Source organism: Lygodium microphyllum, chromosome 8, assembly GCF_053477565.2.
Source record: "Lygodium microphyllum isolate KBCC chromosome 8, Lygodium_microphyllum_v1.1.10, whole genome shotgun sequence".
NCBI lineage: Eukaryota > Viridiplantae > Streptophyta > Polypodiopsida > Schizaeales > Lygodiaceae > Lygodium > Lygodium microphyllum.
The window spans coordinates 46,123,957-46,139,314 of NC_141142.1; positions in this window are offsets into that span (position 1 = coordinate 46,123,957).

The following is a 15,358-nucleotide window of genomic DNA, read 5'->3' on the forward strand; positions in this document are numbered from 1 at the left end:
AGGTAATTGCACTCTTCCACTTTAACCAAGAGTAGGTGCTTGTCAATTACATCTGGTCCTCCTCCAATCAGTTCACTAACCTATATGCTAATTCACATGAAGGAACACCTACTCACTACAACCTTCCAAACTAAATTGGCAACAATCAAGTGAGTTAGCAACAAGGTAATATTATAACATGAGACCCAAACTCCTTACCTTGGACTTTGGACCTACACTTCTAATGATCATTAAAGATACCAAGTGCAAGCATGTCAATGTAAAGGTATAACACTAAACATAGTCTTAACACAAGAAAGGAGGGCAAGATGAATATAAGGAAGAAGAAAAAAGATGTGAAAAATAAAGAATGTTGATTAAAAGAGAAATCAAAGAAAAGAACACACTCTCAATGTACATTATACAAAAGGTCATCCATGATGAGCTCATCAAGTACCTCAGTACCAAGCTTTCTGTGATAAAGAAGAAGCTTGAAGAGAGGCGTACAAAGGGAGAAAGCATGCTCAATGAAGTTGTTGCCTTGCACTATGGTTAAATACATTTTTTAGATTTTCATGGTGCAAAGAGATGAGAAGGAGATCCAACTAAGGATCAATATCAATGATTGCTATTGAGACATTGTTTATGTACATGTCATATGAGAAACACGCCATTGAATAAGATAGTACTAGTCCCATTTCCTAGTCATCAAGCCTCTTCCCAGATGTAGCAACATCATTGTCTACAAAAGTCATACCTTTGTGGCTACACATATCTTTGTAATCATTTTTTTGTGGTTGCACATATCAAACCTACAAAATGTGATTAGGAGGATAAACTCAAAGGGAGTTGAACCCCAAACACAATGTGTGTGTCTACCGAGGAGGCCCAAACTCCTTACCTTGGACTTTGGACCTACACTTCTAATGATAATTGAAGATACAAAGTTCAAGCATGTCAAAGTAGAGGTACAACACTAAACATTGTCTTAGCACAAGAAAGGTGGGCAAGATGAGCATAGAAGAAAGAAGAAAGAAGAAAGAAGATGTGAAAAATAAAGGATGTTGATTAAAAGAGAAATCCTAGAAAAGAGCACACTCTCAGTGTACATGGTGCAAAAAGTCATCCAAGATGAGCTCATCAAATACCTGCACAACAAAGCCTTTACACATGCACACCATTGCTATGATTCGAGATAATCCTTGCATTTAGATGAAAGACAGAAAGGCTGAAATTATAAGAAGTTTCTTCTAGTATTGAACATAGTCTCTTGGACTGGCTTGATTTGCTACTGTTTAGGTTGATAGATAGAAATCTTTGTGGTTACACATATCAAACCTACAAAAGGTGATTAGGAGGATAAACTCAAAGGGAGTTGAACCCCAAACACACACTGTGTGTCTACCGAGGAGTTTACCTGCACAACTCAAAAAAAAAATTGTAAAGAGAGATACATGATTGCTTGTAAAAGGCAATCATGCATCTCTCTCTCTCTCTCTCTCTCTCTCTCTCTCTCTCTCTCTCTCTCTCTCTCTCTCTCTCTCTCTCTCTCTCTCTCTCTCTCTCTCTCTCTCTCTCTCTCTCATGTACACTTTGAGTAAGAGCATGTGCCTTTAAATATACATACACATGTGGATAGCTCTCTAAGCAATTATAAAATCATAGAATGAAGACTTTGTGAAAAAAAGAAAAATCTAATTCTACCATAAAATGAAGATAAAAATCTAATCCTACCATAAATCTAAATTATAGAAACTCCCTTTGAATATACGAGAAAACTTTGCTAAATCAATAAATGTTTCTCATATTTTAAACATTCCAAGCTTCATTTACATGATGGAGCTTATAAATTTTTGTTGACTGTGGAGCCTGAAGCATAAGAGCCAGTCTGCTAGCATGCCAACCACTTGCGAGCTTATGCTCCAAGATGCCAACCACTTGCGAGCCTATGCAAAAAAACATTATAGTCTCCCTCCTTACTTTTAATCGGTCACATGATTAGGCACAGTGTGATTAGGCACGGGAGTCGACATTAAAACTTTAATCGGTCACCATCACCACTCCTTGATAGCTCGGGTACTATTTTGCAATAAATTTCAAGATTCTTCTTTAACTATATTTAAAATATAGTATGCCATAACAATAAAAATTTATAAAATCATAGAATGAAGATTTTGTGAAAAAGAGAGAAATCTAATCCTACCATAAAAGGAAGATTTAGAAAAAGAAATAAGAAATATCTCATCCTCCCGTTAGCGAAAAAACGATTTAGTTTCCCTCCCGTTAGCAAAAAAACGAATTAGTTTCCCTCCTTTACATTTTGGGGTTCCCGCCCGTTTCTCCAATGTACAACTTCATCTTCTTTTTGTTCTTTTCACAAAACGAATTTGTACTTTGCGCTTTCAGCTAGCGCAGGGTGCAGGGCAAGCAAAAGAAGCAATACTCTAGTTTTGTACTATCCATCATCTCCACATCTCCATCATCGATCATCACTTGGTAATCTGCAGCCTCCAAGACTTGGTAATCTGCAGCCTCCAAGCTTAAGTCTGATCCAAGGTATGAAAGACTAATATCTCTCACTGTAATAACGGTACAGCTCATGATAATCTTCTCTATCATGATAGTCATAATAACTAGTTGATCCTAAGAGCTTATACTAATGTTTCTGTTGTGCTGTAATCTCATTGGTACTGCAGCTATAATTTCGCACAGTGTGATTGGGCACGGGAGTCAAGACATTATAAATTCAATCCGTCACCATTAGTACGGCCACTCCTTAATAGCTCAGGTACTATTTTACAAGAAACTTCAAGATTCCTATTTAACTGTTTTTAAAATATAGTATGGTTGTAAGAATGTCATGTCCTCATAAGCATAGCCGGGTATTGAGAAACTTACAATCTCAGAAATTGAAGGCTATGGTGCATCTACTAACACATAATTAATGTACATTACAGAAAATGTATCAAAAGAAGTATTTATTGTTATCCTTCACATCACAAGCATCTAATCATGAGTCTCAACTTGCCCATATAAGTCATCTAGGATTAAGAGCAAGTTACCTGGACAATGTACCTGAGTCCACCATTTGCACTACAACATTTGATGCAGATTTCTCCAGGTTTTTTCTGAGGGAGAGAGATAGTACTAGTCTTGGGATTGGCTAGCACAGGCATTGCCTCAGTCATCCCATAGCCCTGCACAATGTCTTCACAGATAGCAGGGAAAGAGATCAAAATTGTTAATGTTAAGTACAGACCTGCCCAATGATTGCATGGGAGACTCTGGCCTTGAATGCATCTTCAAGATCTTTGCCAAGGGGAGTAGATCCTGACATGAGCATTCTGATGCTTCAGACTCTAATCAACACATCCATTGCAGTGATGTGGATGCTACATTGCCAGCACAGCAACCAGAGCCTCAACAGAGTATCTCTGTAGAAGACTAATGCCACCTGTAGTAATCTGAAGACGGTGAGTATCTCTGCAGAAGACTAATGGCACCTGCAGTAATCTGAAAACTGTGAGAGCTGGTTTATCCATTTCTATTGCTAGTCAAGGGTTGTGTGATTCATCCATTGCAGTGATGTGGATGCTACATTGCCAGCACAGCAACCAGAGCCTCAATAGAGTATCTCTGCAGAAGACTAATGCCACCTGTAGTAATCTGAAGACGGTGAGTATCTCTGCAAAAGACTAATAGCATGCAGTAGAGGAATATTCTGTCGGAACTGCATGCAGTAGAGTACTCTGCATGCAGTAGGGAGAGAGATGGTTTTGAGCTACATGATCTCCTGTCTATTGTGATAGGACATGATGTAATCCTTGAAATTGAGAGAGAGAAATGATTGCTTACCGATGTTGTTGTAATTCATCATGTGAGAATTACCATGGTTGGAGCCAACGAAGCCATACATCGATCGTTGCATGTCTCGCAGAGAGGAGGAGGTAGGAGCGTGCTCATCAACAGGTTGCCCCCATCACAAAACTCCTGCATGCACTGCTTTTCAAGTCAGCTGCTGCTGGTAGATGGAGATCGATCGCTGCATGTCTCGCAGAGAGGAGCTTCAATGGATGTTGTTCTTGTTGCTGCTGCTGCTGTTGTTGCAACATCATTCCCATCATGCTGTGTATCCCTCCATTGAGTTTCTGCTTCTTCCTTGGATTCACTATCACCCCGTGGTTAGATTCCTCATACTCTTCTTCACCCCTACATTTGCACACCCTCAATAATAATCAGAACATGATAACTTTGCCCTTCTATAAGCCCTGCAGCTGATTGCTCCAGCCATATTAAGACGCTAACCTACATATAATCACCTTATGGCGCAATCCATATAATTATAAGCTTAACTATCATGCTTATAGGCAGATAATGGGCAGATTCAGCTCAATATCATGCCTATAGGCAGATGATGTCTAAAAGGCTACAAAAGAGGGCACCTCGAGAAACTGCCTGTCTATGAGGTCAATCTCGGACCCTAGGATACTTCTATCTGTGTGTGTGTGTGTGTGTGTGTAGCTTCTAATTGGGGACATACATGCATCTCCTAGTGATCTTAGCAGGCTCGAGAAGCTCCTCCTTGAAACCTGTTGATTGCATCTAATTGGGGACATACATGTATAGCTTCTAAATGGGGACATACATGCATCTCCTGGTGATCTTAGCAGGCTCGAGAAGCTCCTCCTTGAAACCTATTGGGGCCTTGAAACCTGTTGATTGCAGACATAGGGCAAGGGTGGCGGGAGAGATGCCAGTGGGCTTGCAAGGGGCCAGGAGTTTGAATGAAGCATTGGGCTTCAGGACAGGGCTTCTTGCTTGGGGGCTGGGGGCAATTCTTGGGGTGGAAGGCTGTGAATTGGGTGGGGAGATCTTGGGCAGTAGAGGAGGTACAAGAGGGGGAGAAATTAATGGCTTGTTGACAGGGGAAGGAGGGGGTTTTGTGGCCTTCCTAGCGCCTGCTCTGTCATCTCCACCTTGCTGATCGAGGAGCCACATTGCCTGCTGGTCTCAACACAGGCCGCACAGTAAACATCATGAGTATAATACACACAATTGCACAGACCTCTGTCTCTCGCTCTTTTATCAAATCTCTACTCTTCTCCTAACAAAGAGAGTTGTAATTTTCTGTGCTGCTTGCGCAGACAAGACGACCACCAAATGCAAGTGACAAGTCCCTCTCTTCCTAATTATGACAATGCTCTAAAAGGCTACAAAAGAGGGCGCCTCGAGAAACTGCCTGTCTATGAGGTAAATCTGCGTGTGTGTGTGTGTGTATAGCTTCAGTTAACCCCTAAATTTTTAGTCGATGGCACTTCTCAACAGATCAACACAAAAATGGTCAGAATTCCAATGCAAATAACTGTTGAAATTGCATGACAAAACAAGGTTGAAGTCAATAATTAGCTGATCAGGCGTGTGTCTGATCTGTGTATTCAAGACTATTGGGTCCAGCTCTCCTTGTCAAACCATCGTCTGATCTGAATGGACTGAATCAAACGACTGTGTCAGAACTAATTAGATGAGCATGGAAGGCACAGAGCTGAATGGACTGAATCAAACGATTGTATCAGAACTAATTAGAAGGTAAGGTAAGGCAACTTACTGGTGGATGGATGGATTAGTGCAGTGTCAACTTATAAGGCTGCAGAGGCCAGCCAGTGGCGAGAGAGAGAGAGAGAGAGAGAGAGAGAGAGAGAGAGAGAGAGAGAGAGAGAGAGAGAGAGAGAGAGAGAGAGAGAGAGAGAGAGAGAGAGAGAGGTTTCAGAGCTTGCAGGAGCATGTATAGCTTTGATGAATGAATGAAGGAAGAATGTTTTTGATTAAGCTACAAATGGTCAGAATTCCAATGCAAATAACTGTTAAAATTGCATTACAAAACAAGGTTGAAGTCAATAATTAGCTGATCAGGCGTGTGTCTGATCTGTGTATTCAAGACTATTGGGTCCAGCTCTCCTTGTCAAACCATCGTCTGATCTGAATGGACTGAATCAAATGACTGTGTCAGAACTAATTAGATGAGCATGGAAGGCACAGAGCTGAATGGACTGAATCAAACGACTGTATTAGAACTAATTAGAAGGTAAGGTAAGGCAACTTACTGGTGGATGGATGGATTAGTGCAGTGTCAACTGATAAGGCTGCAGAGGCCAGCCAGTGGCGAGAGATCAATGTGGTCTGTTGGTACAGGCACAGGAAGTACTTGGAAAGCTTCTAATTCTGAATGCAATCTCATGGGATGCGCTAGTTGCAGGATATATCCAGCATGGGCATGGTGAACAAGTAATCGATTGTTTCGAAAGGATGTGAGGAGAGGGCTTCTGTCCCGATGAAGTACATGTGTTTCAAACATCTGATCCATGGGTTGTTTCAGGCCAAAGAGAGAGAGAGAGAGAGAGAGAGAGAGAGATCAGAGAGAGAGAGGTTTCAGAGCTTATGAAAGCATGTATAGCTTTGATGAATGAATGAAGGAAGAATGTTTTTGATAAAGCTAGCGTGCTGGTAATGGTGAGGGTGTGGGGGATTCGTGCGGTATTAGATAGACAGATACGCAGACACAGAGAGAGAGAGAGAGAGAGAGAGAGAGAGAGATAGATCCGTGGCCAGCATGCGGCCTCTGTGAGAGAGAGAGAGAGAGAGAGAGAGAGAGAGAGAGAGAGAGAGATCCGTGGCCAGCATGCAGTAGAGGCCGAATATTCTGTCGGAACTGCATGCAGTAGAGTACTCTGCATGCAGTAGAGTACTCTGCATGCAGTACTAGGGAGAGAGATGGTTTTAAGTGCTTATTAAGTGCTCAAGAGAACGTGGCATGGTTGGAAGTGCCTTGCAAGAAGGGGTGGAGATAAAATAAGATATTGATGCTTAGTCTATTGAAGGCTTCAATAGTATCTTTGACCTTATCAAATGCTTGCCTATAAATAGCGACTTGCACGCTACATTTCAAAGCATTACAACTTTCAAACGAGTAAAGCAGCTTCCAAACCAATATGATGGTTACATTGCCTTCTTTGAGCTAGCCTCTCCTAGCAATAGACGACTAATGTATGGAATGGAACAAAGAAATGACTGCCACCCATGGACAGAGTATGTGACTTCTAATTGTGACCTTTTTTTTGTGTGGTTTGATTTAGTAGATGCTTGGGTTATTTAAGTTGTGTAAATGTGGACTATTCTTTCTATGTAAATGTGGACTCCTTCTTTAAAATCGTAAAGACTATGAAAAGTCCTTGGGAGTGCAAAGCACTCAAAAGGTAAAGATCTATAGGGCTAACATGACTTGCAAGGTTTCCTATCAGCTAAGCTTCCAATAATTGAGATAGCCTCCACACAATACCACTCCACTTCCCCCATCTACTCTAAACCAATTTCCATTTAGCTCACAGTTTGGAACATAACATTGGTTGCACTAGGATGCAGGGGTCCTTGGACCTTTGGATCTTCATAGTTAATATTGGGATTCTCCCTAGCATGCCTCTCATTTGCACCTCTAGCATTGTTAACATTCCACAAATACTGCCAATCCTTATGAATTTCAAGGGTGCAAGGAAAACTCTAAGAGTTCTCCCAACACCTTTCTTTCGCGACTTAGGATTTCTCATCCTACTTGTGAAATCGTGTGTTTATTTCCAAGACACTAATAGACACTACAAAGTATGGTTTTAAATGTAGCTCTAATGCTAAACTAGTATAGACTATGATATTAATTGCACAACTAAAATATGTTATTAACGTAAACTATGTTATGGGTCGGTTTTTTTTGCAGTCTTGGAGTTTTAATTGTGGAGCTCATAATTTCATCAACCTTGGATTGAAGATTGAAGATACTCAAGTAAGGGATGTCTTCTTCTACAAGAACATTAAGAAAATGTACATGTAACTATAAGTGTGCACATAGTACTGAAGGTTGGCAATTAGTGAACCGTAGTACTTATTTTAGACACGCTAAAAATGACATGCTTGGGATTACACATTCTTCTCTAGAAAGATCACATCCTAGTGAACCAAGGGACTCAAATGTGCAAGGAGATCATCTTGAGAACCAAAGGCACGAAGAATCATCTCCAATGCATTGTGAAACTAACATAGATGATTTAAATAGAAGACGTAGGTGGTGTGATTGCCTTGCATATTGTAATGGTGGGAGGAGTGTTGGTCCACAAACTTTTCTTAGGCACCAAGAGTTGAAGGCCAAATATGATGCACTAACTATGCAAATTGGTCTTACTCCTTCTAATGAAAGGCAACATGAACAAGGCAATGATCAAACTATCAATACTTCTATAAGTCCTCCCTTCAGTCTCATGACAACAACTCAATTAACCATGCTGAGTCTCCTCAAATAGATCCTTCTATAGACAATCACATATCTATTGTTGGGCCAACATTATATCAACAAACTATACAAAAAATAATTGAGCTTCAAGCTCTTTGGGATGAGAACCGAATATCAATTAGTGCACAAGAGAAGATGCTCCAATTATTATTTGGAGACATGGGCAATCCAAGGGCTAGGGCTCAAAGAGTTGAAGAGTGCAAGCCAAGTTTAAGCAAGCTATTAGTGCAACTACCTGATACATGGGATGGAAATCTTGATGGAGTAAGAGTCCCGACATCTTGGGAGCAAATTGACTCTATGTATCATGGTCTTGGCATGGTCCAACCTGAGCGCTATAGGTTTTGCATGGGAAGTAAAAACAATGATCATGAAATTGAACTTCTTACACCTAGTAAAGAAGATTCTTATACCAAGATGTAGTATTGTGTTCTTGCAAACAAAATATGCGAAAAAGAATACTAAAGCGTGATTGTATTGAATGTTGTGAAAAGTGTAAAAAATGCAATAAACCAAGGAGAGAAATGTTAGATATTGATTATTTGCCTCTAAAGAAACAATTAGAGCTTTTAGTGCGATCCAGGACACTTTGTCATGATTTCCTAAGCATGTGGTGTCATAAAACAAGATGGTTAGGGAAAGATATCCATATGCAACCAGAATTCATAAACGAGTTTTGGGATGGAACAAAGTGTCATGAGTATCAAGATTTTTGGAATCCTGATGCTGAGTATGAGATGGCTGTTGTGTGTAACAACCCTACATGTGGGAAAGTATATACAACTTTTCCAAGGTCTTGTTTTTCAATAGTTCTAGAACAAGGTTTTGACCAAGAGATGCAAGAGTATAATTTTGTTTGTAAAAAATGCCGACATCTCAACAAATGTAAAAAGAAAAAGTGTAGAGGTGATCCTCGAAACTTGGCACTTCTTTTACATTGGGATGGCTTCCAAGCCTCTCGTACCACTCTAAAAGACTGTGGTGTGGTTGAAATTAAGGTCCTTAATGGTGGGAAGGGTTCCATATTAGGCATTATTCATGTTTTATTCATACCTTTTAGTTGCTCTAAATTTATTCGTAATACTCCTGATGCATTTCAAACTTTTTTAAGACCACTTATTAGTGAGCTACAAGACCTTTACATAAATGGTATGCAAGTGTCATACAACTATCCTGTAGAAAAGATTTTTGAAAATCCAATGGGGCAATCAAACTTTTGTGTTGTTAGATCAATGCTAATGATGGTTACAGGGGATCATCCTGCACAATGCAAAATAGGATCCTTCAAAGATGGTGGGCAATTCTTTTGTCGTAGAGACAAAGCCCAAGCTACTCTTGATACTAGTAATCCCTCATTCCAAGGATGTTACCTTTACGATGGTAGTCGATATCAAGCAAGATATCCTCCAACCCAACGGTCCATAGGTGAAATGATTGATGCCTTATCAAGTTCAAAGAGGGCATCCACACAAGCTTAAAAGGATGGAAAACTAAAGCTTGCAGGATTAGCTGGAGAGTCTATTCTATGGAAACTGTATGATTTGTATGGTTTTAACTTGTCAATAGACTTGGTATATGATGCTATGCATGTGTTATCTCTAAATATATTTCAAAAATACATACGATTACTCATGAGAGCCATGTCCAATGAAAAGAAAAAGATGATAGATTTTTGTTGTGAAAAGGCTTATAAGCTCTCTCCACCCTCTATTTGTCATGGACGGTGGCCTCGTAATCCAAGTACTATGAAAGCTTTAAGGCCGAAGAGAACCAAAAGTTCATCCAATGGTGCTTACCATATATTTTAGGTATAGTTGATGAGATACCAAAGTCAATTTTTGACCTAGGTTTGTTGCTCATAGATATTGCACATGCCTTCTATAGTTATAGTCGATGTATTGGTTGGTCAAAAGAATGTTTAGGTATTGTACGTACTTTGTTTTCTGCTTGGAGAGTTCGAAAGGAAGAAGCCTTTGGTGCAAATTCTTCTCCCTTAGAATACATTGCGGGAAATGGAGAACTACTAGATGACATATTGAGACATGGATCTCATGATGTGTAGTGGTGGTGTGACTTTGAGCGAATGGTAGCATTGTATATAGCGGTAAAGACTAATAATCGCTTTAACGAAATATCTTATGTAAATTATTATAAGAGGACATTCTTCACTTCATTATTTAAGTTATTAGAAATGGAAGTAGATGGGCTTTTTCCACATGAAAGAATGCTTATCCAAGTACATGCCTGTCTTGTTTTACCTGATGGTTATGCTTTCACTGATTACCAGACACCGTGTTGTTATTCATTTCATGAGAATGGCATTGTGGAGGTTTCTTCAATTGAGAAGGCAAAGGAGATGTGGAAACTTTTTGAAAGAGATGATTCCCAATATCCATGTAACATAATGATGCGTGAAAAAGGCATTTTAATCACAAAAAAGAGAAGAGAACGTAGGCCCCTTTCATCCGAAGAACAAAAATATATTGCACAATTTCTTGGTCTTCAAGAGAATACACTAGTAGGACATCTAGTTACCACATATAGAAGAATTCTTTATAATGGAGAAATATACAAGATCGCAGATGACGTCGTGGTAAAAACTGACACTTTTTGTAGTACGTTAGAAAGTATAGGTCATTGGAAAGCAAGAATCACTAAATTTTTTTCCATTCAATGGGATGGGGAGTATTACACCTTTTTTAGTGGAGAATATTACAAGCAATGCATAACTGTAAAAGAAAATGAAGAATGCTTACTTGTAGATCCAATCATGGGAATGAGTGTACTACAAATTCAACGACTTCCATTTACATGGGATTGCATAAGACCATTGAGTTCTTTATTGCATAAGTTTGTTCCTTTACCTTTACATAATAGACTTATTGCATATGAGGTAAAAGATCTAATTCAAAGAACAAGATTATTACAAATAGGGGCAGTTGGTTGTATACCTCCTTGGTTGGAAAAATATGATATTGTGTTGGCAAGAAAACATGATGATATGGATGGGGAGTACATTCATGCAATGATAAGAGAGGTAAATTATGAAGAAAAAATGTGCAAATTGTCATGGTTGAAGTGTGATCATAATAGAAGTACATGGAGAATTGATATTGATGAAGATATTTGGAGGGATTGGAATTTGTGTTGCATGGTAATGTCAAACTTTGAAGTTACAAAGAGAAGGAGAGTAACATTATCAAGTGGAGAGTCTATAAATGTTCCAATAGTGTGGAGATCACGTGATGTAACTTGACTGCTTTAGAGAGAGTGTGTGTGTGTGTTGCATTCTTGGAGATTGAAATGGGTGCTAGTAGCATTGGTCATAATGGATATCATTATCTGATCGCCATCCCATTATGTATATCATAATGCTTTATCTATGGGTATTTGTATATTAGGACGGTATCTCATGGATATAGCTCATGTTGTGTATCATGTATAGGTAGTTGGACCTTTGTGTGTATGTGTGTACGTGTGCATGTGTGATTATTAAAAAATGAGAAAATTTCTTGCTTGAAGAAGATTAATGTATGGATATAATCTCTTGTTTAAGGAATACTAGCATATAAAGTTGTAAATTTGATTTTAGCTTGTCTCATGGTTTGTATAGTTGTATATTGTATCCTTTTTATATGATTGATTGATTCTTTATTGGTTGAATACTAACATAGTTTCTTGATTTAATTTTAGCTTGTCTCATGGCCTCCCCAAGTCAACAAACTCTAGATTCAATGATGCAAACTATCATCACTTTGCAAAAAACAATTGAGGAACTAAAATCAAAGAATGATAGTTCCGAACAAACAATGAGCATGAGCAAACCGGTTTCAATACAAAGTAAAAGAGTCCAGTTGCCACCTCAAAAGCAAATCAAGAGTATACAAATAGGGGATGTATCTCTGATGAAGACTCCTACATATGACCAGATTTTCAAACCACCTAAAAGGATTAGTCGAGATGACCAAGATGAGTTTGGAAAACCATTTTTACTAAAATACTATCGAGATACACAAAATGTTAGGTATTGTGCTAATCACAGAAAAGTGTATAATTGGGTCAAGAGCTATGAGATTGGCAATGATTTGCGGTTTCATAATAATAAAGATGACAAACATAGAATTTTAGAGATCATAGATCAAAACTATGATCAAATTTTACCCCTTGAGTTTCCTGGTGCTACTTACCTTTGGAAAAAGGAGGATGTATATCTGTACTATCTTTCTGTTGCTCAAAATCTCAGAAAGAAACTCAAGAGGAAAAGATCATCTTTGGTGGATATATCTTTGGTAAGCATATTTATTTATCAAAATTTTCTCACCCCATAGATTATATACACAAGAAATTTGTACTGATTGGCACAACTATGTTTTTTTAATAGAAGAATCGTAGCTTCGAGCAACTAGATATGCAACAAAAACCGGTAAGATTTGCAATTTTCATCTCAAGTTTTATTTTTTCTATTGTATAATTTTTATTATATTTATCATTATTATAATCATTTCACTTTAGGTTTCTTAGATATATTTATCTTTCATTATATTTTCTCTAAAATTCTAGGATACAAGTGAGGAGGTGTATTATCCACAACTTATGGTGGAAGAACAATGCATCTTTTCTGAGAATAGTGCAACACATGTATGTACATCGTTCACTCATTTAAATATTTTAATATTTAGAGTTTTTAGTTTTTGATATTGACTTCAATTTTCTTGCTTGTACTAGTTGGAATCTCACAATGATGGTCCACCTCTTGTTTCAATTTCTGCTTCCGAAAAATGTCAAAAAAATAATGAAATGGTTAGTATATCTTGGTTTGTAGTCTTTTTTCATTTGATTGTCTCTAACACTTAACTTATGTTTCAGGACTATTTAAACTCAGATCATAGTTTTATGGAGCTACTACAAGGAAATCCATCTGTATGAAGAATATATACATATATTCTTAATTTTTGTATACTTTTAAATTTAAAGATATTCCATTCTAAGTTTTACTTTTCTTGTATTATAGGGTTCATGCGGTAGTGAACACTCTCTTCCAAAAGATATGATCCAAGATCCTGAGGAGGTTGAAGTAGCACGGAAAAGTCTTCGTGTACGAAAGGTATGCTTAGCTATCTCTTGATATTTTATTTTAATATATGCATTTAATAAATTATATCTAATTACAAACTTATTGTGATAAGTTGAGCGAGAAAATGCAGCAAAGCAAGCAACAACAAAAGGAGAGTAAGGGCAAAAATAAGAAATTATCTAAGGTACTTCTTTGCATTTTTTTAAAACTAAATGTGGCATAATTTAATTTTGTTAACTTTTATTTTCTTGTCTATACTATAGACTCTCGACCATGTTGAGCCATCAAAAAGTGTGGATCCTTCTAATATAGAATTGCCATCAAGAACTTCATCGGTAACTCAATGTTATTAAATATTAAGACAATAGAGTAGCTAATTAAATTATGATGTGGTAGCACTCTAATCTATGTTGTATTTCTAAAATGCAGGTTGTTAATGCATTTGAAGAGGAAGACCAAGAAACCATTCTCCTCAAATATTTAGACATCCAATCCATTGATGAGCTATATGCATCGTTAAAATCTACATATGGTGTTATTAAGAGAGATCTTACTTTTTTAGGAGGACGCAATGAGCAAACATTGCCACCCATGAGAAAAGCTCTCGTAGATTGGTTACTCTATAGAGAGAAAATTCATGTTACAAAAAATCACAATAAACCTTTGAGTATTGATGATATATGTATCTTGAATTGACCTCTTTATTAATGAAGATAATATCTTTTAATTCTTTTTATTATTTTGATTTATATTTTTTACCATATTAGTAATTCTTAAAACTATCTACATGATTGCAACTAGTTTTTTATATATAAAAAATACTATATGGTTAGTTCTAACTAGTCTGTTTATATAGTAAAATTTCACTACATAGATAACTAGAGAATCTTGAAATTCCTATATAGGAATTTTTTACTATATTACTAACTTGTAAAGTGTTCCACTTTTACTACATGAGACTTTTTCTAGATACTTTGATAAGTATCTAGAAAATTTCTCTTTTTTTTCTATATGGATATGTGTCTAAAGTTCCTTGTGAGTAACTTCGAGAGCTGAAGGACATGTGGCATTAACAAAAGCAATTAATTCCATCCTACTTACTAGCTCCGCGATCCTTTGTTGAAGCCTTGAATAGTCCAGACTCTCTTGATCAACTGTAAAATGATTCTTTGGACTATTACCAGTATCCACATCGTAGGTTGTTCTCACAGCATCACTGACAAAGCCTGATGTAGAACTACAACCCCCCTTCTGAGCTTTGACTTCAACATCCTGAGATGTCTGATCTTACAGGGTTCTCACCAGATTATTCATTACCTCACAATTTGGATCTGGCACATTTTCCACTTTAATAGGCACAGAAACTTGAAATTTCTCCTCAGGCATCTCTATAAATGTAGCCATTTCCACAGCTTGCTGAGAAAATGGTTCATAGACAATACCATTTGAATCCCTAGTAGCATTGATGGCATCTTTATATAGACTCTTTCAGGCTCACAGAATGGAAAGTTCTTGCCCAATTGAACCCTCTGGTGTATGCCATTAGGGGTAGAAAAATGCAATCGATGATGTAGAATTAGAGCAGCTTCCTGTTTTTCTAACACATGTTCATCCTGTGTAATAACTTGTTGATTAAAAACAACCTGCTCTTGTTTCCACGAATCCCTCAAAACCCGATACTTAATAGCCAAAACTCTCTCCTTGAAATTCTAAAATTGCTTCTCTTCGACAACCCTCATTGCTAAACATCTCCTCTTTGCTTCATTGTCTTCAACTTTGTACGTTGTTGTTGCCATTAAATCTGTATGTTGTTTTATGGCTGCAATGCTTTTGTGCCATGATCCTTGTATAAACTCCAATGCGGTTTTGACATTCTTGGAATTTTCAAAATGAATCTGTATTTTCATGCAATGTGCCCTAGCAGAAATACAATTTGAAAGAGAACTCCATGCACAACCATACATAATTTGAGA